We start from the raw sequence: 16,975 nt of genomic DNA on the forward strand, positions 1-16,975 counted from the left end.
AGCCTATGCTTTATAATGCTCTGAGCCATTGTAGACGGGCTCTGTGACATCACGCCCCTTATATTTAGTAGTGTAAGCCTTTGAAAGCTTTTCTGTCTGAGACCAAATTATCCCAACTAATGCTGACCACTTGGAGAGTTCATGAACACAAAAGATAAACACAGCAGATGATGATTAAAAGTTCAGAGATATCGCTGCCAGAAAATAAATTTAACATCAATACTTCAGTTTGAAACACCTGTCCAGTTTTGCCAGCTGTTCTACAGCGGGATTTGTCTACTCTTTACAAGTTCTACTTTGCTCTCCGTTTTTTGAGGTTTTTATTTTTGAAAACATTGCAAAATTTTTTTTGACAATTGTAAGTGTAGTTTTGTAGCTTGTAACTAACAAACTACTAGTAAACATTGATATATATTACTTCATTGACAATAATCTTATTTTACACAAAAAAGTTTTTAAGTTATGTAATTTCTAATATATATCTATGTATAGCAGAATCCCTATTTTCTTTCCTGCTGTAACTTATAACAATTCAGATGCGTATGTTTGAGATTACCAGCATTTGAGTACTGCGTATTTATATATTACATAAAATAATACAATAAATAATATAATACATATATGTATATATGTATTTATCCAATCAGAGCTACTTAATACCACAGCTGAGAATCTGAACTAGTAGCAGAAGTTTTTATGAAAGTCATTACTCTTGCAGTTATAAATGCTGTTTGCTTGATAAGACGTTAAGATAAAGACTAGGTCACTTCTTCAGGAATCACTTCAAAAATTTTCAGTGTAATAAAAACTTAAGTCTATTAGTTCCAATCATAATGGTTTGACTAAAACAGTTTTAATGTGAAAATTATTTGGGAAAATTTAAATTATCAACTTAAATTATTTAAATTTAAATTAAAATTATTGTGAGATATGATTCAAGTCGTATCTCACAATAATTTAATAATTAATATTTAATAATTTAATTATATTTAATAATATTAATAATTTAATAATAATAAATCACAATAATAATAGAACGAATTGATGACTATTCAGAAAAAGGCAATTGTTTCTCATGAGCTCCACTTGACCACTCATCGCAAATGTCCACAAAACTTGGGAATTTTTATTGTCAGTATTTGCTCTTGCTGCGCTCGTCTCTGAGACTTCACTAATAATGTTTTAAAGTTAACTGTTGTAAACGTGTTTTGATGGTTTATAAAAGTCAGTTTACTGTTCAAGCCTTTCATAAAAACACAATCTGTTTCAATATGGCTACTACTGTCTAGAATCTTAGAGTTGTATGTAACAAGAATACTGTTAGATTTGTCAGGTTCCTTTCTCAAAAAGCTGCTCAAGATATTACGGCTTTGACCAATGAAAACCTCAACGGAAGAACGATCAATGTCACAATTGTTCAAACTGGAGATATAGCCATTTTAAAGTTTACAAACTTGGACATTGATCAGTTTTGCAAAGAGCTAATTTATTCTAAGTAGGGGTATCCCTAAACCTGGATCATTTTTGCTGAAAGTTTGTCACAGAGACTAAACTTTGTGGTCAGAATTGTCTAATGAAAGATAAACCTAGTATTTTGAGAAAATGTGACATTGATCGTTCTTCGTTGAGGTCTTCGAATGTTAACGGTATGATAACTCCTATTTCATGACACTATAGACTGGTAAATCATATGATGGTGTATTTTGATATCCAAGTTCTTGGTGTGAGGCATAAACAAGGCATTTATTAGGCATTCATAAACGAAATTTATCAATAGGTCCTCAAATTTACTTTAAATATGAGGCTTGATTTTAGAATTGTACCACGTAATGGTATGATAACTCTTATTGTACCATCAACCTTTAATTGTTGACTTGCAACAAAATTCACATTACAGTTATTTAGTATCAAAAGACTAACCATATCTTACTCTGTTGTGTTGTAGGCGCAAGATATGTGAAAATGTGATTACAAGCCCTTAAAAGCTCAAAAACGAAAAGCCGCCGTAGATTGGAATCAGTTTATTTCTCTGACGTTGTCATTACATTTGGTTATTGCTTTGTCACGTGATGTTCTCATGTGAATTGAAAGGCCAATAAAAAGCTCAATATAAAAATTTTCGTAGCAATAATTTATGACAAACACTTCGGGTCTTCCCGAAGACCCCGTATCAAATATAGATGCTCACTGCTTTACAGTTTTGTTTCGGCTTGATATAATCGTCTAGCCGTAATCTGATCATGTGACCCAATACTTCGCAAATAATTTTCGCAGCATTTTTTGATTATCACAGGTGACCAACAGGCTTGTCATGATTATCAGACAATGATATGTACTCCTTCAAGCTAAGGTTAAAAAATTAAACAAATTTTTACAGTAAGTTATAAGATATCAGTGCTAAAAGTGACAGCATTACAATGACGATAAAACAGACACGTAAGAACAAAAGACATGGTTTTATTAAATGCGTGAAGTATATTTGTAAAAATATTTCGACGAATGAGGTTGAATGAAAGTGTAAACAGAAACCATCTTGTACAACTACGCCCCATTTGAGCCATTTTGGAAAGAGAATTCAAACTACGGCGGTCTCGTGTGGCTGCGATTAACTGTTCGTCTTTCAGCTTTTAAAAGCTTGTAATCACATTCCCACATATTTTGCACTTACAACACAACAGAGTAAAACATGGTGAATCTTTTGATACCAAATAACTGTAGTGTGAATTTTCTTGCAAGTCAACCTTTAAGTTTTAGCAAATTGCTTAACGAAATGACATACACAGAGCCAGATAACAGCGGTGATACTTTGGTTTACAAGTAAAATGTACAAAGTATCAAAAATCCATAGCAGCACTGAACTGAAATATTTTACTTTTGTTTTGCAAAACAAATATTAGTCTGTGTACTTTTATAAAATTCCGCCTTATTGTATCAGCATGACTTTAGCAGTCCTGTATAGCAGTAACTAAAGCATCTACAAAAATCTAAGCTTTTTTAAAAGGCTGATAAAACTCCAAGGCCAGAAAAGAGAGAATAACTCTGGCAATAAAGGTTATTACAAACATGGTGAGTCCTTTTAAAAACTAAATTACTTCAAATAAATTAATCAACTGGAGAAAATTTATTAATATCCTTCAAATTTTTCATAGCTCAATGTTTTGTTGTTATTTCAACTACCTCATGTCAAAATGTTACTTTATATTGTGGTGGTCTTGTATAGGTTTGGATCATAGAAATGCTAAAAATTCTTTTCTTTGGAGTGGTCCTCTTCCTTAGCATCTGAATGTATCATAGAAACACCAACAGTTATCTTAATACCTGCTTTTGTTCTTTTTGTATTCTGTAATTAATACTTAATTATGTTCACTTGATGATAGCCGTGACCATTGAATTTATCTCAAATAACTTTAGCGTATTTAACACACACAATTAAAACTAAGTTTTAATATGTCTTTTTAACTATTTTAATGAATTTCAACGTTCTATCACTAAAATTTTATCACTTATCGTTTTCTATCTCTGCTTTCACTATAACTTTTAACGGACCTGTTTAAAACCTTTTTCAACCTATTTCAGCACAAAAAAGGCCAAATGATGCTGTTTTCGTAAGGAAGTGGATTTTTGTTTACATGTGTGATGGAAACGTATGTTGCCATCTCCCTTTCTGTATATCATTTGGAGTTGTATTCTCTTTTTCATTTATATAACCACGCCCCTAAAGGAGGCTGGCCTTTGCTACCTTATTTACATATTCAGCTGTATTTAAGGCAGAGCCTCGGCTCATTTACGTTGTTCAATACATGCCTTGCATTTGAACCCACACTCTTCTGTTACTTTGTGCAATAACAGAACCACACTGAGCACTTACCTTACTCCAAGACTCAGTCTATGGACTGTACTTTGGGAGTAAAGCCGCAGAAACACTGTCGACCCCGTCGACCTCAGGTCGACCTTGTCGAACTAGTATAGTACCACTCAGGGAGCAATTCCTGTTGTAAGGTGGTTGATGTGGACCGGTGGTGTAAGTCGACCTAGTCGCCTCCGCGTGTTGGTCACGGGCAACCCTTACACAGCCCCTGTAAAGAGTGAATGCTGACCGGTAGAGTAAGCCGACCTAGTCGCCTCTACGTGTTGGTCGCAGGATCCAACACACTGGTGGCAGCAGTGGGATTTGACCACGGACTTCTAAGATAAACCTTGTAACCATGCCAAGCAGCCGACGGAGTGCTACCAGAGATCTGGCTGAGGCAGAGTTACACCAGGTCGACCAGATTGGTCAACTAACAGAGGCTATTACTAGAGCCTTACAAATACCCAAGAAGGAAGCTAGCTTCAAGCCACCGAAGTTCGATGGGAGTGAAGATGTAGAGTTGTTCATCTCCCAGTTCGAAGAGGTTGCGGAAGCTAATGAGTGGAGTGAGAAGGCCACTCTCCTCCACCTGCGTGAGACACTGAAGGAGGGAGCCAGAAGCTGTAGTCGAGGGGACTCACCTGCCTCCATCTTCGCGGCTTTACGCACAAAGTACGGGCTCTCCCCGAGAGAGGCTAAGAGTAGGCTCCACCTCAAGAGGGAACCAAAGACGAGCCTCCAAGAACATGCCACAGAAATGGAGCGTCTGGTGAAGATCGCGTACGCTGACCTTCCAGACTCCTACCAGTCCAGTATGGCCATGGATGCGTTTTCCCTGACCCTGGGAAACACGCCCCTCCAACGCCATCTTTTAGCAATGAAGGCCCAGAGCTTGGAGGAAGCAGTGCAGGCAGGGAATGAGTTCCTGCAAATCCAGCCTACTCTTCCTCGGCCTGGTGCCCGACCCATAATAATGACAGTGGAGGAGGAGGAGACTACCCCTGCTACAGTCGCCCCCGTCCACTCGGATCCCCCATCAGCCACCCTGAATGACGTCCTGATGGCTATAAAAGGATTAGCGGATGGACTAAGGGAAGGAAATCTGTTGGGACAACGGGGAGTGGAGAAAAGGGGACCAAATTGTTGGGGTTGCGGCCAGACAGGGCACATCCAACGCCGGTGCCCTCAAGCCTCCCAAGGACAACCACCTCAAGCCACGAGGTCGGGAAACGATTACCATCCACAGCAGTAGGGGGAAGTACTGACTGTGGATCGAAAATACCCCTGCAAGGCCAGTGGCAACGGCCACGACGGACTAGGCGACACAGGCTCCCCCCCTGCTCGCCACCGGTCCCCTTGCATAACCAGTATCAACCCTTACCTGAGTGTGCAGGTCTCCCACCCTCAGAAGCCAAGGACGAAACGTACGTCTGGCCAAAGCCGTCTCGGCCTTCCAAAAAAGGCCCCCAGAGGATGAGCAAAGCCAGACGAACGCACGGAGACGAATCATGGAAGCCGCATAATAGCAGCTATTTCTTGCCAGGTTGCATCGGAGGTCAGCCCGTCCAGTTTCTCGTGGACACCGGATGCACCTCTAATTTGTTGGGACGACATGTCTTTGAGCGTTTACCTAAGGATGTCAAAAGCAAATTGGAGGTTCGGGAGGACTATGGACGGATGGCAGATGGTACCCGGCTGCAGTTTCACGGACTCATCACTCTCCCAGTCAGAGTCAGGAGTGTCCAGGTTACTGTATCTCTCGTGGTGTGTGCCCTGAAGGAGGACGCCATCCTGGGCATGCCCTTCTTGGTCGACCACCACTGTGAGATGAACTTCCAGCAACCCACGTTGGTGTTAAATGGACAGAAGTTGACTTGTACTGACCGAGAGGGTCGACCTCTGACAAGCGGAGTTCAAATAATGCGAGCCACAACACTTCCCCCTCGAACCGAGGTCCTGGTTGCCGGACGTCTCACGTCCTCATCCTATCAACCAGTCGGGTTAATCGAGGGAATAAGAAACGGTTATATGGTGGCCGCCAGCCTACATCAACCCGGTGAGAAGGGGAGGGTGGCCATCCGCTGCATGAATCCCACCGACCATCCCGTCAGCGTGACGGCAGGAACGGTCGTGGGACAATACACTGGAGTCGGGCCGGACGAAATAGGGGTCTCCTGGACAGCGAGGGGAGAGGCCGAGATTTCTAAGGAACCTCCCCCTTCTGTTTCCAACGTACCTCCCCACATGCTGGACTTGCTCCAACAGGCGGCACCACATTGCTCGTCCCCTACCGAGCACCGAAGGATGGAAGACCTTTTGGTCCGTTATGCGGATGTATTTAGCCAAGGAAGCGAGGACGTGGGGCGTACCACTCTGGTACAATACGAGATCCCCCTCCTCCCAGAGGCACAACCCATCCGTCAACACCCATATCGAGTAGGACACGAGAAAGAAGCCGAAATCGAACGACAGGTTTCGGCCCTGGAGAAACAAGGCATGATTGAGCCCGCTCACGGGGCCTGGAGCTCTCCGGTGGTCTTGGTGAGGAAGAAGGACGGGGCATGGCGATTGTGTGTAGACTATAGAAAACTTAATAGTGTCACTCGCCAGGACGCCTACCCCCTCCCCCGGATTGACGAGAGTTTGGACGCCTTGTCCGGCAGCAGGTTTTTCAGTACCTTGGACATGATGAGCGGATACTGGCAGGTACCCCTCTCCGCCGAGGCCCAGGGACGGTCAGCATTCGCCACACGCAGTGGGTTATGGAGGTGGAAGGTGCTCCCCTTTGGACTGACCTCCGCCCCGGCTACCTTCCAGCGGCTAATGGAGCGCGTCCTCCAAGGGCTACACTGGAAAACCTTGCTGCTGTACCTGGACGACATCATCGTCATGTCAGCAGACTTCTCCAGTCATGTCACTAGGCTGGCAGAGGTGTTGGAGCGATTGAGACAGGCCGGGCTGAAACTAAAGCCCTCTAAATGCAGTCTGTTCCAGACCCAAGTCAAGTACCTGGGCCACATAGTCAGCGACACGGGAGTGGCTACCGACCCTGAGAAGATTCAGGCCATCAGTGGATGGGCAGCACCCCAGGATGTGACGCAGTTGAGGTCATACTTGGGTACCACTGGGTACTATCACCGATACGTACCTGACTACGCCTCGATCGCCAAACCTCTCACCTTGTTGACAAGCGAAGGGGTCCCCTAAAAGTGGGAGGAAGAGGAACAGGAAGCTTTCCTTAGGCTCAAATGGTCACTGACACACGCTCCAGTACTGGCATATCCCGATCCCTCCTTACCCTACGTGCTAGATGCCGACGCTAGTAACGTAGGGACCGGGGCTGTGTTATCCCAGGTCCAGCAAGGCAAGGAGCGACCCATAGCCTACTATAGCAAGACCCTCTCCTCCGCCGAACGCAATTACTGCGTAACTAGAAGAGAGTTGCTGGCAGTTGTGCTGGCTGTCCGGCATTTCCGGCCTTACCTATATGGCAGAGAATTTACAATCCGGACCGATCATGCCTCCTTGGTTTGGTTGCACCGGAGGAAGGAACCCTCTTGCCAGGTGGCCCGGTGGCTGGAGAGCCTGGCCAAGCACAAGTACCGAATTATCCATCGAAAAGGCGATAAGCACGGTAACGCCGATGGATTGAGTCGACGACAGTGCGTCGACTGCCGGCAGTGTGCTGCCATTGAGAAGCGGGATCAGGGGCCAACGAGGTCACAAGTGTGTGAATCTCTAGTAACCCCAGGGACAAATTGGGAAACTGCTGTGCAGGTGGACCAGGTTCCGGTACAGCCACCAAGAGGTACAGGAACACCCAGTCCCAACATCCGCCAGTTGGATGAAGATGAATGGCCTCGACTACCCAGCAGCGGACATGCCTCAGGGCCCAGCCTCCCGACTCCCACACCAGCCAGTCCAGTCCCAGTACGGCTGCCAGGCGGTGCGGGGTCACCAGGAGTGTTGGACGACCCTCCCAGAAGGCTTCAAGACCCTCGGTTACGGGCCATCAAGATGGCAGGTGAAACCGGAGTCGTTGAGGGAGCTGGTGAAAGCACGGTCCCAAAGGTTCCAGAACGGTTGACAGTGGTGCAGACTTCGCTGGATGAAGTACGGGCATTACAACAGAGAGCCGCTACCGACCTAGGGATCATTTACCAGGCCGTCAGGAACCGGAGGAGAATAGAAGAGGCCGTGCTGCAAGTAGGCAGCCCTGAGCTGCAGCGATTGGCCCGGATGTTCCACCAGCTCCAGCTCGACGAGTCAGGTGTATTGACCCTTCATCTCACTCAGAATGGGCGAGAAAGGGTGGTGGTGGTATGCCCGCAAACGCTGAGACAGGAAATCCTGTGGAAAGCCCACGAGCAAACGCACTGCGGTGTGGAAAGGACCTTGAAACGCGTCCAATTGGACTGGTACTGGCCGGGCATGGCTGGAGATATCCGGAGGGCAGTTCTCTCTTGTGAAGTTTGCCAGAGGGCCAAAACAGGAAAAGGCCGGACCTCCGGGAACAGACAACGGCTGTACGCCGGGAGGCCATGGCAACGCCTAGCCGTAGACTTGGTGGGACCCCTACCTCAGACCCCTCGAGGAAATAGCTGGGTGTTGGTGCTCACTGACCATTTCACTCGGTGGTCAGATGCTTTGGCCATCCCCGACGCTACAGCCCCAACGGTAGCTCAGGTCCTGGACGAGAGAATATTTAGCTACTTCGGTCTGCCCGAAATTATCCACACCGACCAGGGGAGCCAATTCGAGTCCTCTTTATTCCAAGAGCTATGTGACTTGTGGGGAGTCGATAAATCTAGGACCACTCCGTACCACCCCGAAGGGAATGGTGTGGTTGAAAGAAATAATCGTGTATTGGGTGACTCCCTACGAGCCCTCTTACTGGGCAGAGGACAGGAAGATTGGGATCAGTTACTGCCACAAATCATGCGGACGCTGCGAGGTTTACCGCACTCCGCCACTAAGGAAACACCCAATTACTTGATGTTGGGTCGAGAGCTTCGTCTTCCTGACCAGTTGCTGTATGGAAACAGGCTGGAATCATTTACAAGCATACACGAGTATGTCCAGACTGTCCACGACCGGTTGATGCAAGCCCACACTCTCCTCCGAGATAGACAGAAGGAAATTGTGTCAACCGATGTGAGAGAGCCTCCGCTATTCAATGAGGGTGACCTCGTGTGGTTACTAAGCAAGCGGCGGAGAAGAGGGGAAAATCCGAAACTAGCGGCCAAGTATGTGGGACCCTATCGCGTACTAAGGAGTCACGAAAATCATACTTACGAAATAGAAAGGTATGGACAGCGATCCATTCAAGCTGAAGGAAGGTTAAGACTCTGTCGCCCTAGTCCGGTGCAACAAGGACGAGCCCCAGTTGAAGTCGAGCCTGCCCGACGTCCTAACATGAGAGGTCAACCCCGAAGACGAGTCTCACGAGGAAACCATAATCCGGATGCCGCTATTCTAGAACCACTCCTGCCTAGCCGACTAACGGAGTTACCAATACCCCAGTCGCCGGGAAGATTGGAAGCACTTCGGTTTCCCGGCGAAGATTCCTTGGTCTCTCCAGGGGAACGCAACCCTAACTCGATGGCTGACCCCGACCCTGGCGGCGAATTGACAACCGAGGAGGAAAGAACCACGGGAAATATAGGAGCCCAGGCTAGTAATACCGGGGCTGGGAATGCATCACGGCCCCAACGAATAAGAAGGCCTCCCGCGTATTTGGCCGACTATGATACCAGCGCCGTCCAATCAGGAGAAGCCATCAGAAGTCAAGGTCAGAAGGCGGCCATCTTGGGCCCCAGAAAGAGCGCGCTCATTGCTTGCTGTCAACTCGAAGCGCACACATCTACATCTCCTCTAAACATGGAAATTACGAAAGAGACAGTAAAGAAGGCTTCGCCAATCATCGGAGCCTTGCCTTTATTATCTGAAGTGACCATTCCACTGGAGCTCCACCCAGCTCCTGACGAGACCCTGGACGACATGGAGTCGGACTCATTGAAGGAGAATTCCTCTCCACACTCCCCACTGCCGACGAAATGGATCTCTGAGGAGACGGCCAAGAAAATCTCAAGATTATGCCGGGAAAAGGGTGTTAACTGCCCACTATGTCAACAGCTATTGTCTACCCCTCGACGGTGCAGGATACATATAGCTCAACATTTCACCCGATTTTTCTGTAAATGTGGGAGAAATTCCACGTCCAGAGACACTATTTCGAAGCATCAGTCACGGATTAAAGATGCGGAGACACGAAAAGCTCACGGCGGAAAGGGCATCACTATCTATGAAGTCGATCGCACCAGCTACTCCGCATGGAGCCAGAAGGTCCAACTGACTAACCCCCCGACATTCGAAAAGCCCGCACCCTACGGGCCAGTTAAAGCGAAGCCGCCTGTGCGAAGAGGGCCCCAGGCACCCTTTCCCTCTCCCCCGAAGAAAAAGTGGTGTAGTCCGCTCAAGGTAGAACGGCCGATCCCAGCTCCCAGGAAACTAACCACGGTCGGAAGCGTCCAGAGCAGACTGGGGGATATTTGACCCCGAGTCACGGTGGACGTCCTGCGGGAAGAGGCCTCCAATCTCCGACGGACGGCTCGCCGTCTAGAAGACCTGGCGAACAGAATGTCGACCCCATAGAAGATACGAAAGACATTGTTTATCCTTATTTTTCTTGGTATGTTTTAGTTAGTTGGTGTCTCTCATATTATTGTATTTTTCCTTTCTTTTGGTATGTTGTAGCTAGTTGGCGTTCTCTCATTTTATTTTTCTTTTCTTTTTTTTTGGTTGGTTTTATATAGCCGATGGTCGTCTATAGGGGCGGCGTGTGTGATGGAAACGTATGTTGCCATCTCCCTTTCTGTATATCATTTGGAGTTGTATTCTCTTTTTCATTTATATAACCACGCCCCTAAAGGAGGCTGGCCTTTGCTACCTTATTTACATATTCAGCTGTATTTAAGGCAGAGCCTCGGCTCATTTACGTTGTTCAATACATGCCTTGCATTTGAACCCACACTCTTCTGTTACTTTGCGCAATAACAGAACCACACTGAGCACTTACTTTACTCCAAGACTCAGTCTATGGACTGTACTTTGGGAGTAAAGCCGCAGAAACACTGTCGACCCCGTCGACCTCAGGTCGACCTTGTCGAACTAGTATAGTACCACTCAGGGAGCAATTCCTGTTGTAAGGTGGTTGATGTGGACCGGTGGTGTAAGTCGACCTAGTCGCCTCCGCGTGTTGGTCACGGGCAACCCTTACACAGCCCCTGTGAAGAGTGAATGCAGACCGGTAGAGTAAGCCGACCTAGTCGCCTCTACGTGTTGGTCGCAGGATCCAACACACATGTTTAGGGAAGTTGTCTGACCACTGAACTGCTTGAAGAGAACGCAATTTGTTACTGGTTTGACAGGGAAAATATTACCGTTTTACACACGAGAATCACTAAACTGAGAGAAATTGGTCTCTTTTAAGCGTTGTGAAACTATTTTTAGCAAACAGTATTTCGGTGTCTTTGTTACTTTTGACCTATGTAATAAGCACACCGACTGCCAAATGTGAACTCGGGTGAAAGTTTTGTTGAATTCATATGGTGAAATAAAATTCGTATGGCAAGGTGAAAAAATCATCATGTTTTACTTCATAAGGTGAGAAAATCGTATATCTAGGTAATAATATCCTGAGGTGCACTGTACTAGCAGCCTTTAAATCTGCCAGAATGAAAGCCCTTGGTTAATTAACCCACAACAATTTATACTGTTACAGAAGGAACAGCTATGAAAACAAAATGGAGAACAGAATAAATTAAGGACCTTAAGTTTTAACTTCGTTATAAAATGACAATAGTGAGATTCTTATCCATATATGCTAGAGGTCAGGTGCCTGCATCTGTGTGTAGTAGCTTTGATAGTAAAACAAATTATATACCCTAGGACACTTATGTATTCGCCTCATCTAACTTTCGCGTTTTCGCGAAGTCATCCTCTCACAGAAATTTCATGTGCCAAACTAAACTATCATAACGAATGAGCGAAAACGCGAAATTAAATAGCTTTGTTCATTGATAGTCCAAGAAACAAATGACAGCAAGCGATCAAATTGCATTATCGACCTTGCCCACACCATTCTACCTGCGGTTCACAATTACAAACTAGTCCCAAATTGAATTTTTTTATCGGTGAACTGAACCTGAAAAATCTAATTATGCTTATTCCACCGCATTTATTTTCACATCACTATATTTTCGCACTCAGAGCTGCGAAATTAAGTTGCAGCAAAATTTTACTCTGTATACTACTCACGAAACTAAATACTAGCGAAATATAAGTGTCCTAGGGTATTACAGGACAGCTACATAACTCGCTAGGGTACACAATAGAAGTTAGCACAAGCTAGAGATACTCCTGTCCTTACAAGGGTACTCCACTTGGGGCGTTTTACAGCCAATTATTGACAAGTTAATTACTTCATTGAAGAATCTTAACAGCAAATAATTATTTGTTAGTAGTAATACATGTACTTCATAATAATAATATTAATAATAATAAACTGTTAGTAGGAAAATGCTTGTTATGTAGCAAGAGATGGTTATTCTAACCTACAAGTGTTAAATATTTATTAAAAATTTAGGCCGCAGTATGTAATGTTGTACTGAGATAGATTCCATTGTCAGCAAGGACTATAATTATAGTATCATGCACAATTAAAACCATATCATAATCAAAACATTATAAACACACATTATGTATAGTAATTCTAACTATATAAGAATACACAATATGACTGTTTAGTATATATATACACTGTAGGATGATACAGTATATATGTACTGTATTAACCTAAAGTATATACAGGAGTGGAAAAAATAAACGAACTGCCTTAGAGTTGCCTTAGAGTATAGATGTGATGGCAACATGGTTACTCACTAGTAATTTATTCAAAATGGTAATTGCTGGAAGAACACAGTTGAACATGGTTGCTATACAAATACCTAACAACATTTAATAACTTTTCGATTATTTGGCCTCTGCTTTCACAACATGTGATTCTAGTCAATAAAAACCTTTTTTAATAGCCCTCCGCTGCCACCAAATGTAAGCCTAATCACTTACATGTATATAAATTGGCGGTATCCTTCATCACTTTATCATTGATAAAGTTTTGGATTAGCCTAGTAAGATTAATATTTGACTTTGGCATTTAAAACTTTTCCTTGTAAGTTCAAACTATCATGCATTGAAAATTTTAACCGGCGCATTACCTAATCATTTCTTTGAGACTCTTGCTGTATTTATAATTTGTACCAGAACACATCAGAAATACTGAAAACAATGCTTAATAGCTGCATACACCTCACAGACGTAAGTGGTACATGAATCTTATTGATTCACAAACATTACCACTGTAGACTTAGGTGAAACTTCTGTACACAGTTAAATATTTTCCGTGCTCTCATGAACAAATGAAATGAAGTCTTTTTTTTACACTAAAGTAGAGTATCTCATAAAGGATGAACAGCACAACAAAACTATAGAATATCACCTATAGAGGCTATAACATAGAGTAAATGTATTGGACTGCATCTCATACTGCAAACTATAAAGAATAATTTGGGTTATGGTTTTCAAAGAAGAATCATAGTAGTTTACAAAAGTGCACAGGATGCCATACGTAGAACAAGCCTATTTTTGTATCTATAGAACAGAGTAGAACATATCATAAAAGTAATACAGAGGACAAAACACTCGACTTTTAGGATCTTTATGATGTGCAACCAACCATATTAGGATGAAACAATTGATTGTATCAACACTTGGAGCCTACAATCATGAGCTAAACCAAAATCACACTCGTTAAAAATGAACTTCCGCAATTTTTCTGTAGATTCTACCAAAAAGCATCAGTATTTTTATTATTTGCTATTGTTTTTGATGTTGAGGTGATCTGACTGCCAGGATGTTTCAAGATTAAAATCAATAAAACTTAATCGCAGCTAAAATGCTGAGATCAAGCTAAAAAATAATTATGATGTCTATAGTTGCAAAGAGACCGACAAAATAGAAACACATAATGCTTCAATTAAAACACAATGACTGATATCAACTATAGAAACAGTTGCAATGAGTGACGTCATTTCACGCGTATCTTTCTTCTGAATCTTTTACCCGTGATCAAGTTTTATCGATGTTAATCTTGAAACATCCTGACAATCAGACCGCCTCTAACATCAAAAACAATCGCAAATTGTAAAAAAAAAGGATACTTTCTGATAAAATCCACTAAAAACTTGCATAAGTTTATCTTCAAAGTATCTACCAACAAACAGTTACCATGGAGAATTGTAAACAATATAATATTACGCAAACTCCATTTAATTTTGTATTAAACCAATCGATAAATATTATTGGATATCACATGACATCAATTTACAATTATGAAACAAGTTTTAATGAGCAGGCAGAAATACTGGAAAGAAATAGAGTCATTCTGGATCAACAGTATTTTCACAATGAATCTTCGTCTCTATCAGCGGACTCACACCGTCAATCAACTTCTCCTGAAAGTACAATTTGTGTTTAGTGCTCGCAGTATTTCCTTACAAACTAACTTTACTACTTTTTAATCCACATGTAGTCATTTAAAATATTTGTATTTCTTTAAAATATTTCTATTTTTAAATGTCCCTTTACTCTATGTCAGTGGTTCCCAACTACCTTGGAGCCATGGTCCATCTGAACTCCTTATCTAAAAGTCATGGACCCCTTTATAAACATCATAATATATGGTGTTTATAACAATGCGTTGTAAATTGGCGTACATTATAAATTAGAATAATATAAGAGTCAGTAGATTTGACATGTTTCTATTTATTTACTTATATAAAGCAATGCTATACTAAATTGCTTTGACTGTTAATTTTCAGTAGTCAGTTTGTTAGTGGGATGGATTGTACTTCTTGTTTTTTAATTTTTTGATATTAATAGTCGTCATTGTGAAATGACCCAAATTTGGTTTTAGATTAAGATTTTGAGTGTAAAAACTACACTGCACAACTTTGCCCGCTGTCCCATCTTATTGGCCAAGTCAAACAATGCGACAACAACAAGACTTTGTCATTTTATATTAGAGGTGGCAAAATATTAACTAAAAGTTAAGAACAAAAGGCCGTTGTTCAGGTGATTTTGGGTAAATTATATTTAACTTTAAGCATATACTAAGACCCCTACTAATCTTAAAATTGGTAAAAATAGGTAAATGGAAATGTTTTATATTCCATGGATCTTAGTATATTGCTGAAATTGAAGAGGGAGAGAGAGAATTACGTGTTTGCTAGTTACAGGTTTGTTGTACTACTAACCGGAAATCAGGTACTATCCAGCGATTGATGCACATACATGATAAAAGTCAGACTCAAAAACCTAACAAAACAACGCGACCACCCCGCGGGAATTGCATTAGCCCCAAAACCCAGGCTAGCACAATCCCAACAGAGCTCGATCATTAAACCCCACCCGTATGATAGCTATCGCCTATCCTTTTAGGGTTTTATATCATTGATCCAACCACTATAAGACAGAAATAGCTGTAAGTAACTAGCTAAAAAAAACAATATTGGCACCAGCCTGTGGACCCCCTAAAAACCTCTTGTGGACCCCTAGGGATCCATAGACCACCAGTTGATAACCACTGTTTTATGTAGTATCCATAAATGGGTATTTTTACAATCTATAAAAAATATATTATTCAGCATATTTTAAATTCTAACTTTCTGTGACATATATCTATATAATATAACCAATATATAATATAACTTTAATAAAAACACAGGCAAACAATAGACCTTTCTGCTGTTACGCTTTTAGACCTCTTAAGATACTCGTAGTAAAAAATCTTAGAAATGACGCATAGCTTCCCTAGTGATGACACACATGCATGGGTCATTCAACTATATTATTCATAAATCAGGTAGTTTGAGCCAGGTTATGTGAAGGGGTAAAATGTCCTGAGTTATCCTGGTTGATACGAAAGTGGCAACCAATTACTCCCAAACAAGAAAATTTGTATCTTCACTTCTGGAGAGCTTGACAGAGAGTTTAAAATTGTTAGAAAATGAGCAAAATTTTGATAACTATTTTAAGTACTGCTTGAAATCAAAAGAATCACTGTAATCAATTATAAAAACAGTTACAAACCAAAAATATCCCACAATTCATCTTTATGTTTTTATTTTAAAGGCAAATATATTATATATATATATATATATTTTGTATGTAACTCAATTTTGTTGAAATACCATAGCTCATTTGTGGTAAACATTTAAAGTATTAGACTGATTTTATATCTTTTAGTTAAATAAAAAATACTCAGACCAATAATAGCAGTTGGCTCTGGTTTCAAAGCTCAGAACTTTCATAAAACTCTGTCTGTGAGACTGATCTTTGCTGATGTGAATTATTATAAAAATCTGACTTCCAAACTTGCTTTTCACAAGCAATGAATACCCAAATATTGGTTTAGGCAAAAAACCATCATTATTGAGAACCTCTGATTGATTGTTTTTCATGCTACCTGATTGATTGTTTCACTCGCTATCTGAATGTTTATAGTCCTTGCTATCTGATTAGTCACAAATGCCACGCAAGCCAAGTGACAGAGCTTTTTCAAAAACCTAGCAATATTTCAAAGCTTCAAGCTATAAATTAAAGCTCAGACAGTAGTCAGCTCTAGATAAAGCCTAACTATTTTGTCGATTTTAGGTCACTTACCCCCTGGCCACTTACCCCCCCAGCCGCAATTTTTTTTTCCCAAACAGGTTTACATACGGCAGTAAAATTTTGGCACATGATTGGCTTTAGTAACTGAGTTTTAGTAACCAAAACCTACATCATTACATTAGAAATCAATAGTTATAATTAGAAAGGAACGCAAAATTCTAAATAATGTAGTAAAACTGATGTTATCATTCATTCAGTGCTGTTAAAACGTAAGAGGCGCTCACTTAAAACTCATTAATTTAAGCCATTTTGAATAAAATTTTGGATTTTTGTGTTAAGTGGGTAAGTGACCTGATACTATTTTATCTTATGTGGTGTTAAATAAATAGTCTT

The sequence above is a fragment of the Watersipora subatra genome, chromosome 10 (genome assembly GCF_963576615.1).
Source record: "Watersipora subatra chromosome 10, tzWatSuba1.1, whole genome shotgun sequence".
Lineage (NCBI taxonomy): Eukaryota > Metazoa > Bryozoa > Gymnolaemata > Cheilostomatida > Watersiporidae > Watersipora > Watersipora subatra.